General features: G+C 38.1%; 1 protein-coding gene across 4 annotated transcripts in view; it reads right to left on the bottom strand.

Annotated features, from left to right (window-relative positions):
- The window catches only part of LOC150078009 (uncharacterized), an 85981-nt gene extending 67863 nt beyond the window's left edge, over nt 1–18118 (bottom strand). Inside the window, exon 1 of one of the 4 annotated variants that reach the window (XM_090384212.1) lies at nt 17904–18118. The gene's annotated coding sequence lies outside the window, so the exon portion shown is untranslated. The remainder of the gene's footprint in view (nt 1–17903) is intronic. The other 3 variants (XM_090384208.1, XM_090384211.1, XM_090384210.1) reach the window with 3 other exon arrangements.
- Between the last annotated feature and the right edge of the window lie 1852 nt (nt 18119–19970).

Genomic DNA, 19970 nt, shown 5'->3' with positions numbered 1-19970 from the left:
GTTTTCAATATTTATTAATGATATCAGGCTTAATGTCAAAGTTTGCAGATGATACAAAGGTTGGCAGGGTGATTAATGACAGTAACAGTATGCTACTGCAAGAGGATCTAGAAAAGTTAGGCAGATGGGTTGATAAATGGCAATTGAAGTTTAACATTGACAAATGCAAGATATTGCATATGGGAGTAATTCTAGAGTAATTTAAGTGTGTGGTATTACACTCAGGGTAGTAGAAAATGAGACCTGGGGGAGGGTAATTTTTCAGTCAGATATGAAATTCTCTGAGCAGTGCAGATGTGCCACCAGGACAACTCACAGGGTTTTGTCAATGACATACAGAAACTTTGCCAACAGGGATAAGGAGGTGATTATCCCTTTGTACAAAGGGTCATGCATGGTTAGGCTGCATCTTGAGTATTGTAGGCTTCAGTTCTTCAAATTGCAGCATCTCGAGACTAGGCACCTGCAGAGATCTGATTGAGGTGTTCAAGGCCTTTAAGGGATTGAGTAAGCTGAATGTGAATGGCATTATTTCTCTTGCTGAGACTACACACACACACACATGAGGGGGACATAAATTTAAGTTGAGGAAAGGAAAGTTGCAAGATAGATGTGCAGAAGTTTGCCTTCAGTCAGAGTTAGTTATTTGATTTTTAAGAGCATTAGCAACTAAGGCCATATTGCTCGGGGATATGCGGTGGTCATTCCCTGACCTTTCCGCATCCTTCGTATTTAGTGGTGACGGGCTCGAACCCCGGTCTAATCAAGAAGCGTGTGCTACGCACTGCTGCTCCTTCCCACCTGGCTACGGAGGAGCCTGCCTTCAGTCAGATTGTTCGAACAGACTTCCATTCGTTGTTGTGGAAGTGGATAGTCTGATAAGTTCAAGAAAGAACTAATCAAGTTCTTGGAGGGTATGGATCGGAGATTTTTTTTTTTTGGCTGATTCTATATAAGCTTGCATCATTTGCCAGTACTACTACATTTGCGATGTTCCTCCCCCTTCCCTTAAAGTCCGGCCAGCCTATTTCCACTCTGCTTAATACTGTCGCGAGTACCTCGGAGAAATATTCAAGATGAGCCAGATTTGAAATTCTGTTGATTGAGAAGGTTTAAAGTTTCTGAAATTTTTAGCTCTTCCTCTCCTCATGAAATTAAATTTTAATATTCCCTTTTAAAATATGTTTTTATTTTTATAAACATCACTAACGATATTTGCGAGAGTTGAATCCAAAATTAGCATTCCTAGAGGGGCCTCCGTAGCCAGGTGGGAAGGAGCAGCAGTGCGTAGCACACGCTTTTTGATTAGACCGGGGTTCGAGCCCATCACCAAATACAGAGGATGCGGAAAGGTCAAGGAATGACCACCGCATATCTCGGAGCAATATGGCTCTAGTTGCTAATGCTCCTAAAAAAACCAAAATAACAACAAAATAAAAATAGCAGTCCTAGCACCAGTTCAGAGGCAATTAGACAGTACGAAACTGTATTGTGTAAAGTGGGTGTTTTAGAAGTACCTTTGTTCTGCAGAATGATATCCCATTTTCTGTCACCTTCTCAGATCGTCGAATATAGCAAATACTTTATTAAAGAGATAGGTTATATTACACGAAATTCTCACTGTGTGCACCCAATTTTTTCCCCATTCTCATATGTGGGGAGGAAGAGTGACGCCCGCTGGGCAAATAAATTTTCGATAACAGAGTGCATTGCGATGAACACCCAACAGTCATTATGCACTGTTTCTTGTGTGTACCGTGTTGTTTACGTCATGTTACTTTTTTTTATCAATCATTATGCAAGCTATATTAGCCCAGGGGGCTTCACATCTGGTGAGTATGGGCTTGGAACACCCAGGGTCCTGAGCTGGATATCATCATTCCTCTCTCTCTCTCAGAATTTTTTTTTTTTTATTGACTGGTGCAGCATAATCCTCAGGCTTCTTTACACCATATGGCTAATAATAATAAAATAATATTTACAGATATAGCTAATGAACAAGTTAGCTTTAGATAGGCGAGAGGAAAACGGATCATATAACTTTAGATAACTAAAACAAGAATTTCAATTATCTTCATGTGTTCTGTCGACTACTGTACGTCGCGCGATTCTGTCCGGCGTTATGTTCTGAGAAATTTTGCGCCCAAAGTGGTATTCAGGTTTAGAATAAGTAAAATGTAAGTATCAAAAGCGGACATGAATTAAACAGATGCGAGTATCACAGAATAATTTTCGAATAACATAAAACTGTGTACAGTAACGAGAAAAAAAATGAGAAACTTTCCAACTTAATCCTAACATAAAAATGGGTGGGAGATAATCTAAGATTCTGTTAATATCATATTGCTGATTTGCAACAAGGATAACTGCCTAGTTAGCCATGCAATGCTTTAAAAAACATGGCTGACGATGATTTAACAAATGCAAATAGAGAACAGTAGTGATGCCTAGTGGAATTTCGAATGCTAATTCTACTAGGCTTGAATGTAAAACTGCATGCATTCTATGGTCAGTTTGCTTGTGTTGGAGGTAAAAATCTGTATCAAGTTTCGAGGAGAAAAAAGCCAAGTAACCTTTTTTCAATTCATTATGTTGAAGTCTCCATATGAGCAAATCAAATTCTGGAGAACCTTACAAACCAAAATCAGATTACACCTTGACAATTGTTACATACCCCTTTGTTGTTTTATCAGAACTTGAGCCGGAGAATAATCAAGGTACAACGTATCTCTCAGAGGTAGTCTGGCAAAAAAAAAAAAAGGCGTTGCTGACATGTGGAGTTTATCTGCTAAACTACATGCCGATTACGGGCAAATGATAAACTTCGTCACTACCCATGTAGATATTAGGCGTGTGATTTAGAATTAAATTCCAACTTCAGCATTTAGATGGTTACACGTATTCCTATTATGTAATTTACCTATATGAAATAAATAGAATGATTGTAATTTAATATCATAAGCCAGAAGAAGTTCAATTCGCATACAACACAACCATTATGTTTTAGAACAAATGCCTACAAAGAGAATTTAGTTTGTTTCTTAAGGTTGTATTAATCATTACTCTTGTGCAATCAATTGAGTTCGAAGACAATATTTATTCAGATGCCAAGGGGCAGGCCTCGTGGTTGGATAACGCCGAAAGTACACAAAAACCTCAAGGGATGCAGTCCTGCTTGTACTAAACTGTAATATACTAAAAGAAACTTATCAAAAATTTAAGTATAATTAAGATGCTTTGGAGCACAGAGATATATGCAAAGCATGCTGGAATATGATATATGATTTTGAAAATTATAAATTCATCAACAGCTGCCTGTATATTTGCTTACAAACTATGCAGCTGTCTTGTCTCCTCTACACCATATGGTGTAGAGGAGACAAGACAGCTTTTGGGATATCCCCTTAAGATGGAATAAAGGAATATATTCTATCTTTCGAATACACGTCCTAGACTAGGATAATTCTCGAGAACAGCGATGCGATAATATTTTCGATATTCTCGTTTAGATATTACTCACATTATCGTACCACTGTTCTAAACTACAGAATTATTGCTTAAGTCGGATTTCATCTGTTGAGACCACCTGTTTGATGTTGCAATAAGCGAGTATGTGGCACCTGCAAAATTTGTATGGTACAGGTGGTATAAGTTTACGCAATATTGTCATTGCTTATTTACATATACCCAACCTGGCGCAACGATCATGTTTCTCCGTTTTTCGAAAACAAGAATCTAACAGTACAGGCAGAGCCGGCGCAAGGGTTCCCCAGTTTTAGTTTTTGTTAGCGCATCGGCTTCTGTGGCCATAATGCACCTCCCAAAGTTTTTGCATTTTACTCTGACCCAAGCCCGAGGCGGGATTCGAACCCGCGAATGGGTTGCCAGGCAGGCACTTTACCCACCTGTCTAGCCCGGTCGGTCCCCAGTTGTATTCAGTAACATCAATCCGCCTATTTATCCATCACCCTGCCTACCAACAAGCTTACCTATTCCCACCCATTCAAATATAATATTTATCTGCTATGATTGAGTTATTAATTTTTAAAAATGGGAAAGGACTAACTATCCTGTACTTGCTGAAACGACCATCTCTTCTCGCTAAGCGCAATCGAAAAGTGCCTACACAGTATTTTCCTGCTATCGATCATTTTGAAGTAACATATGAAAATATCTATATCGAATGCATTACCTCAAATCCTGTTTGGATAACCCTTCTTAATGATTTATCCAAACAGGCAAATGTGACGTTAGAATTATCACATTTGCATCCTTTCTGGCCTAATAGCATTTCATATTTTCTCGTTGAAAGGTAGCATCGCCATTTGGGAACGACAGGAATATTAAGGGTTTTTACTTGATTCACAACGTTCAGAAAATCCACATATGTCGGACGTTCATGTACTCTTATTACAGGACTCAAACACTAAAAAAAAAACCCAGACCATGATACGATCAAATCAAGCCTGCACTGAGAATGATGCAAGCTGTTCATTGCCTCTTATTTTTATGCGATTTTACTCTCGATTGTCACAAACGAGCACGCGATTCGAACCCAGCACACATTGTTCCAGTGGTGGACAATCCACGCGCAACGTTAACAACATACAAGTTGCAACTGTTGATGTTGCATTAGTCAGGATGCCACTTTGTTGCTGTGTCCAACCAATCGGGGGTTTTACTCTTTCCTACGATAAGGGATGGGGCAACACTTCCGGACTTTGTGTGCCGAGGTGAATCTCCAGTGACCCTAGCCTTACCAATACGCAAACGCTTTATTCTTCTCTCATTCCAGATAAGCGTATTCGTTTTAATTTTCCAGAAATGGTTGCTGGTTATCTTGTCATCGGCTTATAACCAGCAGCAGCTTAGCAGATATACCTTAGCAGCAGCAACTGTGGAACTGCTCAGATGTGCTGGGGGGGGGGGGGGGATGGAATCTCTCCTAATACCAATTCATCCTTGCAAACCGCGGGGAAAAAAAAAAAAAAAGTTTCGTACATTCGCAAATTCTGCAGGATCAGTCCTCCACAATTGTAGATGCAGAATACTGTATATTAAAAAACTGATTATGTATTTCACTTTTGCAAATTCGTTAACGACCTCGTGTACCTCAGATGCTATGCAAGCCATAATTAGGAAACAAAGCTAGAGTTTATTAATAAGGCACAATAAACACAGCTGGTGAATATGGGCACACCCAGGGTCCTGAGCTGGATATCATCATTCTGTTCCTCTCACTCACACACACACAGGGTAACTCGGGAATTTTTTTTGGCTGGTGCAGCATAAAAGCCTGTCTTCCTTGCACCATATGGCTAATAATATCAACCCTACGCTTATCTGCATGTATGTCCCTTTTATGAAAACTGGAATTTTATTTGTTTTAAATGTATATTCGTAAATACGCCCCTTTCTAATAAGTTGGAGTAGTAAACCTGGTGATGACGGAAAAGTGGTCCAATTTCTTGAAGGACATTAAGTGGTAACAGCAACATCTGGTTATTGATCGATGTTAGACAGTTTAAGGGCAGTCTGAATCTGAATCCTTAAACTGCTTTCCTTGTAGAAACGAGAACAATATTTTGAAGAATTGCGTACTGTATATATCCTGCAGACTTCTCTTGCTTACTGATCTCATTCCAGAAGGTGTCACCTATTTTTAATCTGTAATACGGTTGATTATATTGATTATTTACCTATTGCGCTGATCAATTACGGCAGATTAATACCTGCATGCTTAATAAATTTAGTCGTAGTGTAATATCCCGTGCTCCTGTATTTTGCCATACAGTATTTTTGTGATGCGATTTAGACTTGGCTGGGTCATCATACTGTCATGCTAATGCCATGGTTTCTGTTTCTTTCCCCGTGGTGGCGACTCACTGACTGCGACAGACAGCTGCTCATAAAAAAAAAAAAATAAATAAAAACGGAGCTTTCGTTAGGTTACTGTTCCCTTTCACACTGATTTTTTATCCATAGCTGAAAAGCGGCGCCATTTTGTTTATAGGATGGCGTCATATTTCATATACATATCATTAAATACAAAGATCAATACTAAAGCATAAAATTCTACACGCATGTTTCTACCTTTGGGTTTCTTTGTTATCTGTGCCTACCGTTGTGTTGCGACAATTTTCTTCATTTTTAATGAAAAGTTGTTTATTCTGAAGATAATTAGAAATTTTTGAAACGTCCCATTAGGATGGGATGTGGTCTCGAGTTCGTTTTCATATGGAAAAAAACATGTCAAGAGCAATAGTTGAAGCAATTATTATACGACATCACGGGTATATTAAGACCACGAGTGTTGAACATGGTCCATGGACAGGATTAGGCCAATGAAATTTTTATTAAATGATATCGATTAAAATAAAACTCAATTAATACGCCCTTGTGCTGTGGGCAATCCGGTCATCCGTTAAGCGATTTTGGTTCTTACATCTCGATTAATCTAGCTTAGTTTCGAAAATATTTGAAATTCGGCATTTCAATAAATACTCCAAACGAAACTCTTAACTGCTATGTGCCCATACATAACTATACAATTTTACAGGAATCTGATTCCAGCCATTTTTATGTTCAAGCTTTTAACGGAAGACAAAGAACTTCACAATCCAGTGTAACAAAACGCTTATGTGGGATCAGCCTTGACACTGAAGAACTAAGGTCAATTGCCATGTCTAGAAAGACTAGTGTGACGCTTAAATGACGTGAGAAGACCTGATGGAAATAAATGACATACTAAAAAATGTTAAGTGAAGAAATCCACAACTAATTTTTGATTATGCAACTGCACAACTCGTTTCCAATGTAATGGTTCAATAATCGCTTTCCTGATATTCACAGCCCTTCTGAATTTCTTTAACCTCCAAGGTATCCCATCCCGCTCTTAAGCGAAAAGAGCCCTGGTTGGTATCTGTCAAATCTACACTAAAAAAATAATAATAAAAAATAAAAAGGCCGCCATTAATCGATTGGACAAATGCGAGGGTACAGTAGTACACTGTTAAATACGGTGCTGTTTTGCAAACCCCTTGACCATATGTAGCCATATCCTGGAGTATAAACAGAAAATATTTTATAGAATTTTTGAGGGAGGTTTCAATGCAGTTAATCAAATACAATTCTTACGCTTTACCTGCGTTTCTATTTCGACAACTGAAAGAGTATCTGCTCTCACCGAAGGTAGAGAGCACAGTAATCAACTTATGGTTTGCGATTATGTTAAACTTGAAGACAAACACCATTATCTAATGCTATTCCCCTAAGTTGTTAATATCATTTTACTAATAAGTTGATAACTTGTTCAAAACCTAACCCGGCATATACCACCAGGTCATGTAAACCTATTACATTACCAAATCCGCTATACATTTAAAAATTCGAGACACGGCCAGGGTAACGGTTTTGAAGTTTACTGGCTTCTCATCAGTTGGTTGGTGGTCTATTAGCGAACATCTGCCAAATGTGAATAATTTATTTTGTCTAAATGGAGATTTTTAAATAAAAGATTTAAATGTGCTTTTTTTCTGGTGGTATATACAATTTTAAAAGATTAACAAGTTAGAAATTTGCTTAACGGTATGTCTATAAATTGAATAGAAACACAAGAAATAAACACAAGAGATCGAGAAATCAGCCCTGTCTTCAGCGATAGCATAGTCTGTAGTGGAAAGAAACTCTGGCAAAGCATACAAGTTTTATCAAACCGGCTTTATGAAGGAGTGGCAAATGCCACGTATCCACGTCGAAGGAATTTTCGAAAAACCTTATGGTAATATTAACCTTGCAGCTACACAAAACCCACAACTGACGCATGCTGTGAATAGTTGCCTTCGAGAGTAGTGGTGGTGTCAGAAACTCACTCCTCCAGCAGAGGAGTTTGTAATTCGTAGGGTTCTTGAGTGGGCGGAAGACTCCCAAACTGTTGTCCAAAACTAGAGACCTCGTTATTTATTTCAAGATAGTTGTCTTTCTAGAAAGGACTGGAGCCTGCACTCCTATAATGCCTGAGATAAGGTTCAAAGATTTCATCCCTATCGTCTCACGGCATTCGCGGTTCTTTGCTGGAAGAGGTGTAGCTTCATATATGGACTGCGAATTATATCTGCCCAGACCACAAACACCACCTCGTCGTAGCAATCATATTCCTTGAATAGGACCGCTATTCAAAAAGACTAGTACACATACACAATGTGATTATGTATGGGTATGTATCTCGTGCGAGATTATCTCATAACTGCATACACCCCCCACATGCACAAGCATCTTTGTTTTCGCCAAAAGGCGTCGTGCATCCTTTGTGGTACGTTACAAAAGTTTGGAACTTAGACTATAACATACATAAAAAAAAAAGTTAATAATTAAACATTAGGCAAAACTAACTTTATAGGCATTGCGATTTTATCATTTTCTGTCATCGTCCTAAACCATATGGCAACAGACTGATCACGTTGCTCAATTTCCTCTACGTAATCACTTCCTTGCAAGTTCCATTTCCAAGTACCCAGCTAATTTTCCGTTCCTGCTGATCAGTAGGTGCAATCTTTATCAGCTCACTGTTTGAGTTTTCGACTTCGAAGAAACCACTTCAAATTTCTAATCAGTTCAGATTGATTAGAGAAGAACCATATTAAATATATGCCGGCTTATACCAGAAGGAAGGCTACACTCTCAAGCCTCCTGAAGTGCTAAAAAAAAAATGTAATCATGGTAATAAAAATAGTGAATACAGAAAAAAAACCTGTGATAATTTAGTACTTCTGATCTTAATTTCCTTCCAGAAGAAATTTGACTCAACAGCGCCTACGGTCTTATGTAAAAATCATAATGGATGAATTGATTCACTTTGTAGGGGCGCCATTATCTGCATCCTTTATCTCCGTTTTGGTCCTTGAGGTTGTCATTCTCTCATATATGCCAGACAAGCTGTACTTGCTACCTGGGGTCTAAAACGCTGATGGAACTGATATTCGGGTGACACTCAAGTCAAGTGGACTCAATTCCGGACGGTCTGTGACAGCCAAATCTTCTGCTTGCACCTTCACGATGCTGGGACTATAAGTAATCCTGGGTATAACCCCCATGCACAAGCACACTGTGGGTGACCACCCAAGTGTGAACCAACGTAAGCAGGGGTCGAGGTGTGGCGCCCACACCACACAGAGGAATGCCGCCTCTGTGTTATCAGGCAATACTAGGTGATAGATGACTCATCAACCAGTGCAATACAACCACTTTGCTTATTGGAGGCCCAAAGTGGTGGAACCCATGTTTAGTCTCCAGAGCTAAGTTCCAGTCAACCCTTCCATCATGCAGCATGACTGATAACTTGAGGTTATGATGGATATCATGGCTAGATACAATCTTCCTTACATTTCGAAGGTACAGCTCTAAAACGGTGTTCACAAGCCGGCTGCTAGTTAGTACATCGGACCGGACATATTGGTAACTCTTTAGGAGGTTTCTTAATCAGCTAGTGTATAATCTTGCTACCTTTACTCTGCCAGATAGTGACTGGAGGGAGTCCGAGTAGTGTGTATGCGGGGGGCATTGAGGCCACGTTATGTCAAGGGTCTGGTTATATTCTTACCATGTGTACGCCATATCCAAAAATTTCATTACTTCATACAGCATGTCCCACCCACTTTTTCTTACTATTGAATACACCATGTATTGTCAAGCCAATAGAGTAAGCTTATCTGCGAAAAAATCTAAACCTCCCAAACACTTCCTAGTTCATTTCACAAATATACGTCGTCTCAATTCTAATCTCAACGATGTCCATTTCCACTTGCAATCTGCCAAACCCCATTTACTTTTTCTGGTAGAATCTCAGTTATCGGTTGATTCAATTACTTTCATCTCAGATGCCCAAATTATTCGCTGTATGATTTTTTCGCCTCAAAGGTAATACTTGTGCATATATCCGTTCCTATATTCCGTCAGAGATTTGGTAATTTGGAATCTCCTATTTTTCGATCGTCGCTGGCTTGAAACCTCTATCTCATTCTGTCAAATTAATCCGTTTTTCTCTACCGTTCTTCCAATTCCACTAATCATTCGGAGCTCTTTGACTTCCTCTCTTCTCAACTTTACCTTCTCCAGGCCAACTTTCCTAACAGCGAGGTAATTTTAATGTTCACAACTCCAGCTGGCTTCCGTTTTCTAGTCACACCGACCCAGGTGGTCAAGATGCTGAGGCTTTTGCAATTACTAATGACCTTGCACACATTTACCTACAATAATACCGGACAATTATAACCAAACAGCCAACACGCTTGATTTTTCTCACAAACAACTTTTCTAAGTACACGGACGAAGTGTGGTCCTTTAGGCACCTCAGATCACAACTTGGTGATTGTCTCTTCTCCAATGGAACCTTTATCTCATGGCTGTTCCCAACCTCGTGTTGTTTGTCATTACAAGAATGCAAAATGGGATGGCCTGAGAGATTTCTTTTCTTCTTTTCCTTGGTCGGATTACTGTTTCAAAACTTCTGATGTTATCGTTTGCTCAGATCGTGTCAGTGAAATTATTCTTGTAGGAATAGAATCCTATATCCCACACTCCACTTTAAAATCTGGACCTTTATCTAAACCTTGGTTTTCCAATAAATATGCTAACGTTGTTCAAGAGGAGAACGTTGCATATCGTAATTGGCTTGTTTCAAATTCTTCAGTTTCATTTTGTGCCTAAACCAAAGTTCTCAACAATTGTAAAGCAGTTATTAATCAGTCCAAACCAGATTTTGAACAGGCTAAGGGTAGAAAACTTGCTTCTTGCCTAATGGTAGCCGAGTATTCTGGTCTCTTGCCAAAGCTATTGGCCACAACTTTTGCCTATCTCTGCTCCCAACTCTGTCAAAACCAAATGGTTCTGTTGTCACTTCAGCCAACGATTTGTTATTTGTTTTTTTTTTTTAGGAGCATTAGCAACTACGGCCATATTGCTCCGGGATATGCGGTGGTCATTCCCTGACCTTTCCACATCCTCCGTATTTGGTGGTGACGGGCTCGAACCCCGGTCTAATCAAGAAACACTGCTGCTCCTTCCCACCTGGCTACGGAGGCGCCTCAGCCAACGATAAAGCTGACCTGCTAGCATCCCATTTTTCTTCCAACTCATGTATTAATGATCTTGGTAAAACATCTCCCACCATTCCCAACACGCTCCATTTAATTCCTCCTGTGGTCTTCCGTCAGAAGGATTTTGACGAATCTTGATGCTAAGAAAGCTGCAAGTCCTGATGGTATTTCTCTACTTTTATTTCATTATTTTTATTTTCTCCTAAGAGACACCCACTTACAGCTATTAACCAGGGGGTGCACATTCATATATACAAATAAGTTATAAGTTATTTTTTAAGACATCATTGTCTTAATAAATTATACATTGTTTAATTAATTATATTATACATATCATTGCCTTGTTTTTGCATGACAGGCAGATAGAAACAGAGCATAAGCAGAATTTGCAATTTAGAAGGAATTAGAGAATGTTCGCATCTACACCACTATTTACAGCGAGATAACAGAAAGATAAGACGTATAATGTAAACATAAAAGGAGCACCTGTGCGAAGCAAAAACAGTCCCGACCAGTTCATTCTTAATTTCCTGCATTCTGTTTTGTTTTCATCTGTGGGCTTCCTCAACATTTATAGATGGAGTAGTGCATTCTGAAACATTTCAGTCGTGTACCTCGTCTCTGTGCAAAGCTTTTCTGGATCTGCTTGAAGATCGTTGTGCATCTTAATGGTATTAGAAGAAAAAAATCGCTGAAGGCTTCCCAGCTGCGTGAGAGCTCTACTAAGTGGAGGGGATGGTGTCCTATTCGCCCACCTTTGCGTCATGCGGGGCCGAGTCAGAAGGTAGTTTTCGGCGAATTGAGTCTGCCCGGTCAACAGTTTTGCAAGTGTTCTTGGTGACAATTATGTAAGACCAAGGCGTGACATCCAAGTTGGCATATAAAATATGCTCTTGAGATTGTAAATGGCTGCATAGTGATCCTGTTTAACCATCTCAGCATCCAGTACTCTAAACCCAGGAAAGCATTGATGGTGGCATCTGGGGCAGAAGACCAAATCTGGGATGCGTGGAGAGGGATGGAGATGACGCATCGTAAAATATATTGTTTAACCAGGTCAGGGTTCCTGATACCTTCCAACTCCTGTCTGGAGGTCCATAGCGCCACTTGTTCTCAAAACCTGTGCTCTTGAACTTACTCCTGTTCTTTGCTGCCTTTTTTTTTCACTTTCTTATTCCAAAGGCTTTTCCTTCTGCTTGGAAATTTGCTCATATCCAGCCAGTTCCTAAAAAGGGTGACAAATGCCTCCCATCCAATTATCGTCCCATTGCAATTACTTCTACTCTTTCTAAAGTAATGGAGAAATCAATTAACCGCCAACTCTTAAATTACCTAGAAACATTCCGTCTGATCAACGATCGCCAGTATAGATTCCGTCAGAGTCGATCCACTGGTGATATTCTGGCTTATATTACCCATTTATGGACAATTCAATGGAAAAGTTCGGTGAAACACAAGAAGTTGCTCTTAACATCTCAAAGGCTTTCAATCATGTTTGGCATAAAGGTCTTCTAAACAATCTTCCATCTTATGGCTCGCCAACTGTCTTTTGTAATTGGTTATCCAGTTTTCTCTCTGATCGCTCACTGAGGGTGATGGCTCTCTGTCTTCTAACTTCTCCACTAATGCTGGTGTCCCTCAAGGTTCAGTTCTTTTCCCCACTCTTTTCCTCTTGTATACCAATGACCTTCTTCCATTGACTGGAAATCCTATCCATAGTTTTGCCGATGATAGCACATGGCATTCTACTTTACATTTTGAGAAACCTTGCCCTGCTCAATCAGCTTTAACTTCTCGAATATCTGCTGCCAATTCCTTAAATGCCGATCTTCAGGTAATTCTCCAGTGGGGCAAAGACAACTTAGTTGATTTCGATCCTTCTACTAAAACTCAGTCTTGTCTTATATCACACAAAAAGGATTCTTCTGCTCCTATGCTTATCTTTAGCGACACTCCGATTTCTAGGCAAGATGATATATCTCTTTTGGGGATTACCCTGATTTCTAATCTCTCTTGGCACAAGCACATTACAAATATTGCTTCCTCTGCATCTAAAAAACTTGGTTTTCTCTTTCACTCTCGGCGTTACTTTTCTTCCAAACAGCTGTTCACTCTGTAACAATCGCAAATCCGCCCTACCATGGAATATTGTTCCCACATCTGGGCGGTGCCCCCAAAACCTCTCTCAGGCTTCTAGATTCCATTCAGAAGAGGGCAGTTGGGTTAATGACTCATCTTTAACAGAGTCTCTCCACTGTCGCTGTCTCACAGGTACTGTTTCTGCTGCATGCCTTTGCTGCCTTTTCCATGGGCACTGTTCTTAATTGGCTTCTATAATTCCCGCTCTCTCTTTCAAAACAGTCCGAACACGTGCCGCCACCAGCCAACATCCATTTACTATCCAACTTCAAACTCACAGAACCAACTTTTCATCTTCCTCGTTTATTCATTCAACTGCCGTTTTGTGGAACAACCTTCCTTCATACGTATTTCCTGAAAATTACAGAAGTTCAAGTCTAATATCAACAAATATCTTCTTTCGTCTTCTCAACGTCCAACCCAAGCACGGTACTAAGCACTATCGGTTCTAATACCTCTCGTGTTTTGGGTTTCATAAAAAAAAATCGTACACTACTAAAGAATTTGCAGTTCGTCTTGTTATGGGTAAAACGCTACTAAATCCTCCCAACACCAACTGTGCGGAGATTTCTTTTAGCCGTTCAAGTACTTTCGGATAGTTCTGACATTTTAGTAATGAGCAGTTCCAGATAGTACTCCAGTTACTGTTTAAGAATTAGATATTTAATCGCTGTCTACAAAATCTAAAATTGGTATTCTATAATGTATTCAGTTAGACAATTGAAGAATTGTCAAATTAGAAAACGTCTGCATATTTTGCTATTTATTCACAAGGAAGTAGTCTTCCAAGGAAAGGACCGATCTTTATTCGTACTCAGATCATTTTCGAAGCAAGGATTTTGCTTCACGGCATCGATATCCTATTTACAAGAAATTCAAAACCTAGTTTTATCAGTCCAAAGGACTTGTCTTCATACTTTCGAAATATACAGATTCTTTCGTAACTACCAGATGGCAGCTTGTTTCTCATACGCCCTCTCGAAGTGTAATTTGAAGACAGAACCTAAATAACTTGACATTTAGTAACCATTACTCTGATTTAAAAAAAAAAAAATTAAATCCTGTCTATAAGTGGTTCACTCCCAAGGAGTACACAGTGTTCCAGTTATCGGACTATGTACACACTAGCAGGTGTAGGAAACGTAGTGGGCGTATGTCTGCCAAGTGGTAGAATTAAAAATGGGCGGCGTATTAGAAGGACATGGTAAATGTTCCAGTAAGTTATTCAAATTTCCATAAAAAAACATGTTTATGTTTTTCCAAAAAAGAAGATACATCTTGTGTTAATTACTTACAACCTTTTTTGTTCATGTGTGTTAGAGCTTCGTAGTGGTTCACCCTATAGTGAAGACGGCGAATGAGGATTGACCAAAAAAAATTGCTTTTCCAAATATGGATGGAAGAGGCCCAACAAAATTTACTTTCTAGTTCACTATTCTTTTATTTATATTTTAAAGTTAATCTACATTCCAGTGAACCCCATCACGAAATAGATACGAATTCTCTAAATAAGTAAACTCCTTTGCAAACTGAGATAAAAGTTAACATAAATGACAAAAAAGTTTGCAAAATAATTGATGAGAACCAAATGTTTGATATTTGAGGTACATTATGTTACGAAGCGTTGTTTATCGCGAATGAACTCTGTAAAAAGCAAGTCATTTATGAAATATGCAAATTAGCTGAAATAAATGGCCAGCGAGAGGTTTTAGACCTCAATAGGGGATATAATTACTCCTAACAGTCAAACAACACTCGCAACTAGCTCTCTTGCTGTTAATGAGAGTTTAAAAGTCCAGGTGGTAATGAAGCACACTCTTCCTGGAGAAGAGTGTGCTTCATTAACTCATAAGGTTCCGAGGGCGTTGAAAACTGTCTTTCCAAAGCATCTGACATGCTTTGGAGAGATAGCAGGAATTTTTTTTTCGTCTGGAAACTTCAGTTTTTTTTTTTACTCTGGCCACTCCATTCAGGATTATGGGTAAAAGAGAGAATTGTCGTCCGTTAGAAGGAACTGGAAGCCCTGCACGCCTTAAAAAAAAAATCCCCATAACCCACATGGCTACAATCCATAGCTATCTACCTATCTCACCAATATGGAGTTAAAGCATTTGTAATTCATTATATTTTTCTAATTCCAGTTTTTTTTTATGTCAGTCCTGTATATACCCTAAAGCATACCAGTTTATTGCATACGAAAGCAATTAAAAAACCAACCCAAAGATAAACATTTGTAATGTTTCAAAAAAATCTGTTTTTAGCTATTTAAAATTATGTAGTCTGTTTATATCTGCGCAATAAACTGATCACTTGAAAAAAATTATAAAGATAGGGATAAATATTTTTCAAAAAGAGAGAAAAAAGTTTTTACAATAGAAAGATGAACACTATTTAAGTGTAGTTTTTTTGTATTGTAGTCAAATACTAACTTCATGAACTTAAAATAATGCTACGAGTTTTCGGTGGAGAAAAGTTGTATTGCAGAGTTATTACTAATGCTTCTAGATAGCATGCTGTTTGCTAATTTATCAGATGACTGCTTCTCGAGAATTTTTTTTTTTTTAAATTCTTATTATCATCTTCCTACTCTCGAATATCCATTACCTCCTACGCAGCGTTGGAGCATAACAGCAGAGGGATAAGCACCCTATTATTAAATTTCGCGAAAGGAGACTCAAATTCACCCTGGAAAAAACTGGGTGTTGTCAACCTTCCTTAATATCTGATTAAAGAAGGAAATAGAGGCCATTTAAATAGTAATAATTTTGTGATCGTTAGTGAAGTACGCTTCCTCGTTCTACAACTCCAAAATCTGTACAATCGAGTGCGTTTCAGTATCTTGACTAAATTCCTATCTTAGGCCAAGAAATAGACAGTAATTTATTTATTAGAATACTGTACTTTTCTTGCCCTGATGATAGGATCCAAAAAGATACTGAAACGTAGCCGATTGCACAAATTTTCGAGTTGTAGAGCCACACTGGTATACCTAGATTATTTTTTTTTTTGGTGGGTGGGGCGGGGGGTATCGTATGTTCCAAATCGAGAACTTTTACAAGCGTCAACCTAACAGAATAATTATATAATATAAAACCATATTCTTGGGAGATTAACCTCCTCAGTAAATACGCTTATGGCGAGCCATATGTCAGTTTACCAAGAAATATTTGTACAATTTAAATACTGAATTGAATTTAATGTCCATATTATTTTGTTAATATTATATTGACATGATGTTATGCATGACATTTAAATTAATGGTTCACACTGGTTGTGGATTATGCTTCTCGGAAAATTGGATCTTTTCTCAGTAAAAATACAGCGTGGCGCTGCCATACTAAAAAGCATAGTGTAGCAGTGCCTCATTTGCGAACTAATTCTAAAATTAGAATAATTTTATAATTAATTTTAATCAATTTCCAAGTATGTCTTAGAAACTGATTTTTAAAAAAAAGCAGGAAATTATTAGTGATTTCTAACCTCCAAGTTCCTGCAATTTGAAGTCAAATTTAACTAAAAAGAGTAGCACTGGCAACGTTATTACCTCATTATTATCCACCAATATCATCGCAAAATTGGCGAATTGCCGAAAGAAATACTTGTCTGTCCCTTTCAAATACAAAATCTAAACGCACACCACGTTTATTAGATGGAATAGCGAGGGCGGTTTCCCTACCACCAGTATTATCTCGAAACTGTCGCAAGCTTGTTGTGTAGTATAGGAGTTGTACATATACCTATTAATTAACCTCAACGAGTCGTATTTGTTTTTGGCCAGAAACTACAGCTATGCATTTTAAAATGAGATGATTTAACGACTCATTCAATACCATGCGAGATATGTATAGGAAGCTTCAGCAACATAAAACACTAATTTCGTCATTGGATCCCAGGGAGCTGTTGTCATGGGTTCGAGGGGGTGAGGCGTATTGACTTTTGGTGGTTTCCCAATAGGTTGTTAAGAAAATTAATATGATCAGGTTCAATAAGCAAGTAAACTGTTAATTTACGAGCAACACTATCGTGGGCCACCATTGCTTCTATAAAATTCATAAAAAATTACATATAAAAAAAAAAAGAAAGACTTGTCATATTCGCTAACCGTTGTGCAACTTTTCAGAAAGCGCTAGAGTCTGCAAATAAAGGGCCCAAACTGAATACCAAGCGGAGGTATCAAATCGTTTTTCACAAACTGCTTACAATCTCCACAGAAACACAATAAGGCTAAACTTTATTTCGCTCTACAGTGTGCTAGATAACAAAAATTCGATTATACGCCAGGATTTGAGTATTTTATAATCGAATCATGCACGATGTCTAAATAAAAAATTTAAAAAGTTTGAGCTTCGTACATAAATACATTTTATAAACATATGGTGCGAAAATTCGGTCTTCTTAATTTACAAGTTAATGGTAGCAGAATACAAAGAAATGAATTTGATCTCGAAAGGAAACGGAGGGGAGGGGGATCGGAGGGCGTAGAGACAAAAGCGGCGGATATGGGGGAAAATTCATAATTTTTCCATTTCGGAGGGCTGTAACAAATTTAAATGTACGCCCTATTCTAGTTCGAGAAACTGAAAGTAAGAATAACAGAAAAAAATCATTCCTAAAAACAAATACGATGAAATAATTATAATGAGAGGAAGCTTAACCTAACAGGTCACTCACCCTGGACCGGAGGTGCCTCTGATAAGGATGGAAGAAGTGGGAAAGGCACTGGACCAGTACTAGCTGCAATAATTCTGCTCGCGGACACTGCACAAAACAACTCCTAGAACGTTATCAAAGTTGTTTCGAAATTCGCAAAACTACCTACAGACCGAAGAGCACCAAGTTAACCAACAGACTAAGTCTGGCAGATCGGTCGGTTGGATAACTCTACAGTATGACTCATTCCTGACGTAGAGGGCGCTATGAGCGTGAGCATCTATGTAAGGCCTGAAAGCAACCGGCAACTGTCAATCAGATCAACCTTTCTACTGGTTGCAGACACGCCTGCTGTAGACGTGTAGCACCCTAAATGAGGTGATTGTATGCCTCTGAATGTACTGTGACCTGGCCTATGCGTGTTTCCTTATAAGAGGGCTGACAAAGGTGGGGCAATGTAAGTGGAATTAAGTCTAACTTGAACCTCACAGAAAGAATATAAACATATATTTCCTTCCTGCTTTTCAAACGTTGTACACTATAATGATTGCTCTGTCAAAATACTTCAAGAATACGAATAGGGATTATTTAATTTGTAAGTTTAAACAAAGGAAAGGAAATGATATACCTTACGTGGTTGCAGTCTAGGAATTCTGCTTGTATTTACAGACTTAAATATATTCATTTATATTGATAGGTTTTCATATTATATATTTATACAATAACGAATTACTTGCGAGGGCACTATCTGTCAGAGATCGTATTGTAAGAGGGGAACAAAACAGGTAATTTTTTAAAATTGTAAAGTATTTATTAAATAAAACTGGCGAAAATTTATATAATAACAATTTAATAAGGATTATTCAATATTCCTTTACTGAAATTTATGTTCTGTTCTGATTTGAAGAATAGGGCCTCTGAAAAATAATAACAGTTCTTCATAATACAATAATAATGAAGGTATCTAAGTTCAAGTTTGTATAAATAAATTGTTATTATAAATAATTATGTGATTTATTTTTAAATTAAATTATTTAAAATAAAACCTATCAAAATTTTAGTTGCATTGTAACTTCGCATGAAAAATCGAAAAAATTAAATTACTATATTAAATTTGTATTTAATTAAATACACCAGGTTTAATTAAATTAAACATCGTGTTTCTTCCCCTACCACCTCCCTTACTTTCACTGCATATGGTTCCATACTATCCACAGTAAATGCTGAAGAAAAGTTTTGTTGGGGATCTATAAAATAAGTACTCAAAAGTATTCTGCTTAGGAATTTACTGTGTACCTTATTTGAAATTTTACAAATTAACTAAGTTCAATAATTCCAGTTTAACATAATGCAATTTATAATTTGTTTTACTCTAAAAAAAAAAAAAAAATTATGCATATACAACGTGTCCACCGTTACGATTCGTGATACATCTAAACTTCAACATACTGTTCATTATTGGTTGCCCTCGTGGGCAGCACAATTTGTAGAATCGCCATCCTCCCCACGCCGGGTGGAAAAGACCGAAGTTCGAGTCCCGTCCGTGACGTGAGGAATTTTTACGGACATTTTTCTCAACGTGGCTGAGTTAGTCGGTCACAGTCGAGGGTAGCATCATTTTTTTTCTCTCCCGGAAACTCAGGTTTTATGTCCAGCAAACAAAAAATCTGCCACAGAACACACGCAATTTACAGACAGTATACATGGAGCAATATGGCCTTAGTCGCTGATGCTTCTAAAACCCTACTACAACAACAACATTACTGGTTTGATGGAACAGAAGGAGGCTCGAACCATTAATGGGGCGACCCATTAATCGTTCGAGCTCATCTTGGGCAGCTACCTCCATCGCTTCTTTCGTAATAAATGAAATCTAAGGTTTTTTTTTGTTTTTTTTTTTTTTATCAGACCTCGTGTTTTCATATTATGACCACACTTTTTTTTTTTAACGTTACGCTTTTGATAGCATTTAAAAAAAAAACAAACTGTCAGGTCGGAAAGTAAGGTTCCAAATTCCGTTTTCAAAAGTTAGTGAAATACAGAAATATTAATATCCGGAACGCTGATATAATCGCCACATTTCTTCTG

This window comes from Mastigoproctus giganteus, chromosome 11 (assembly GCF_048544385.1).
Source record: "Mastigoproctus giganteus isolate SK-2022 chromosome 11, ASM4854438v1, whole genome shotgun sequence".
NCBI lineage: Eukaryota > Metazoa > Arthropoda > Arachnida > Uropygi > Thelyphonidae > Mastigoproctus > Mastigoproctus giganteus.
This window is presented reverse-complemented; position numbering and strand designations above follow the sequence as displayed.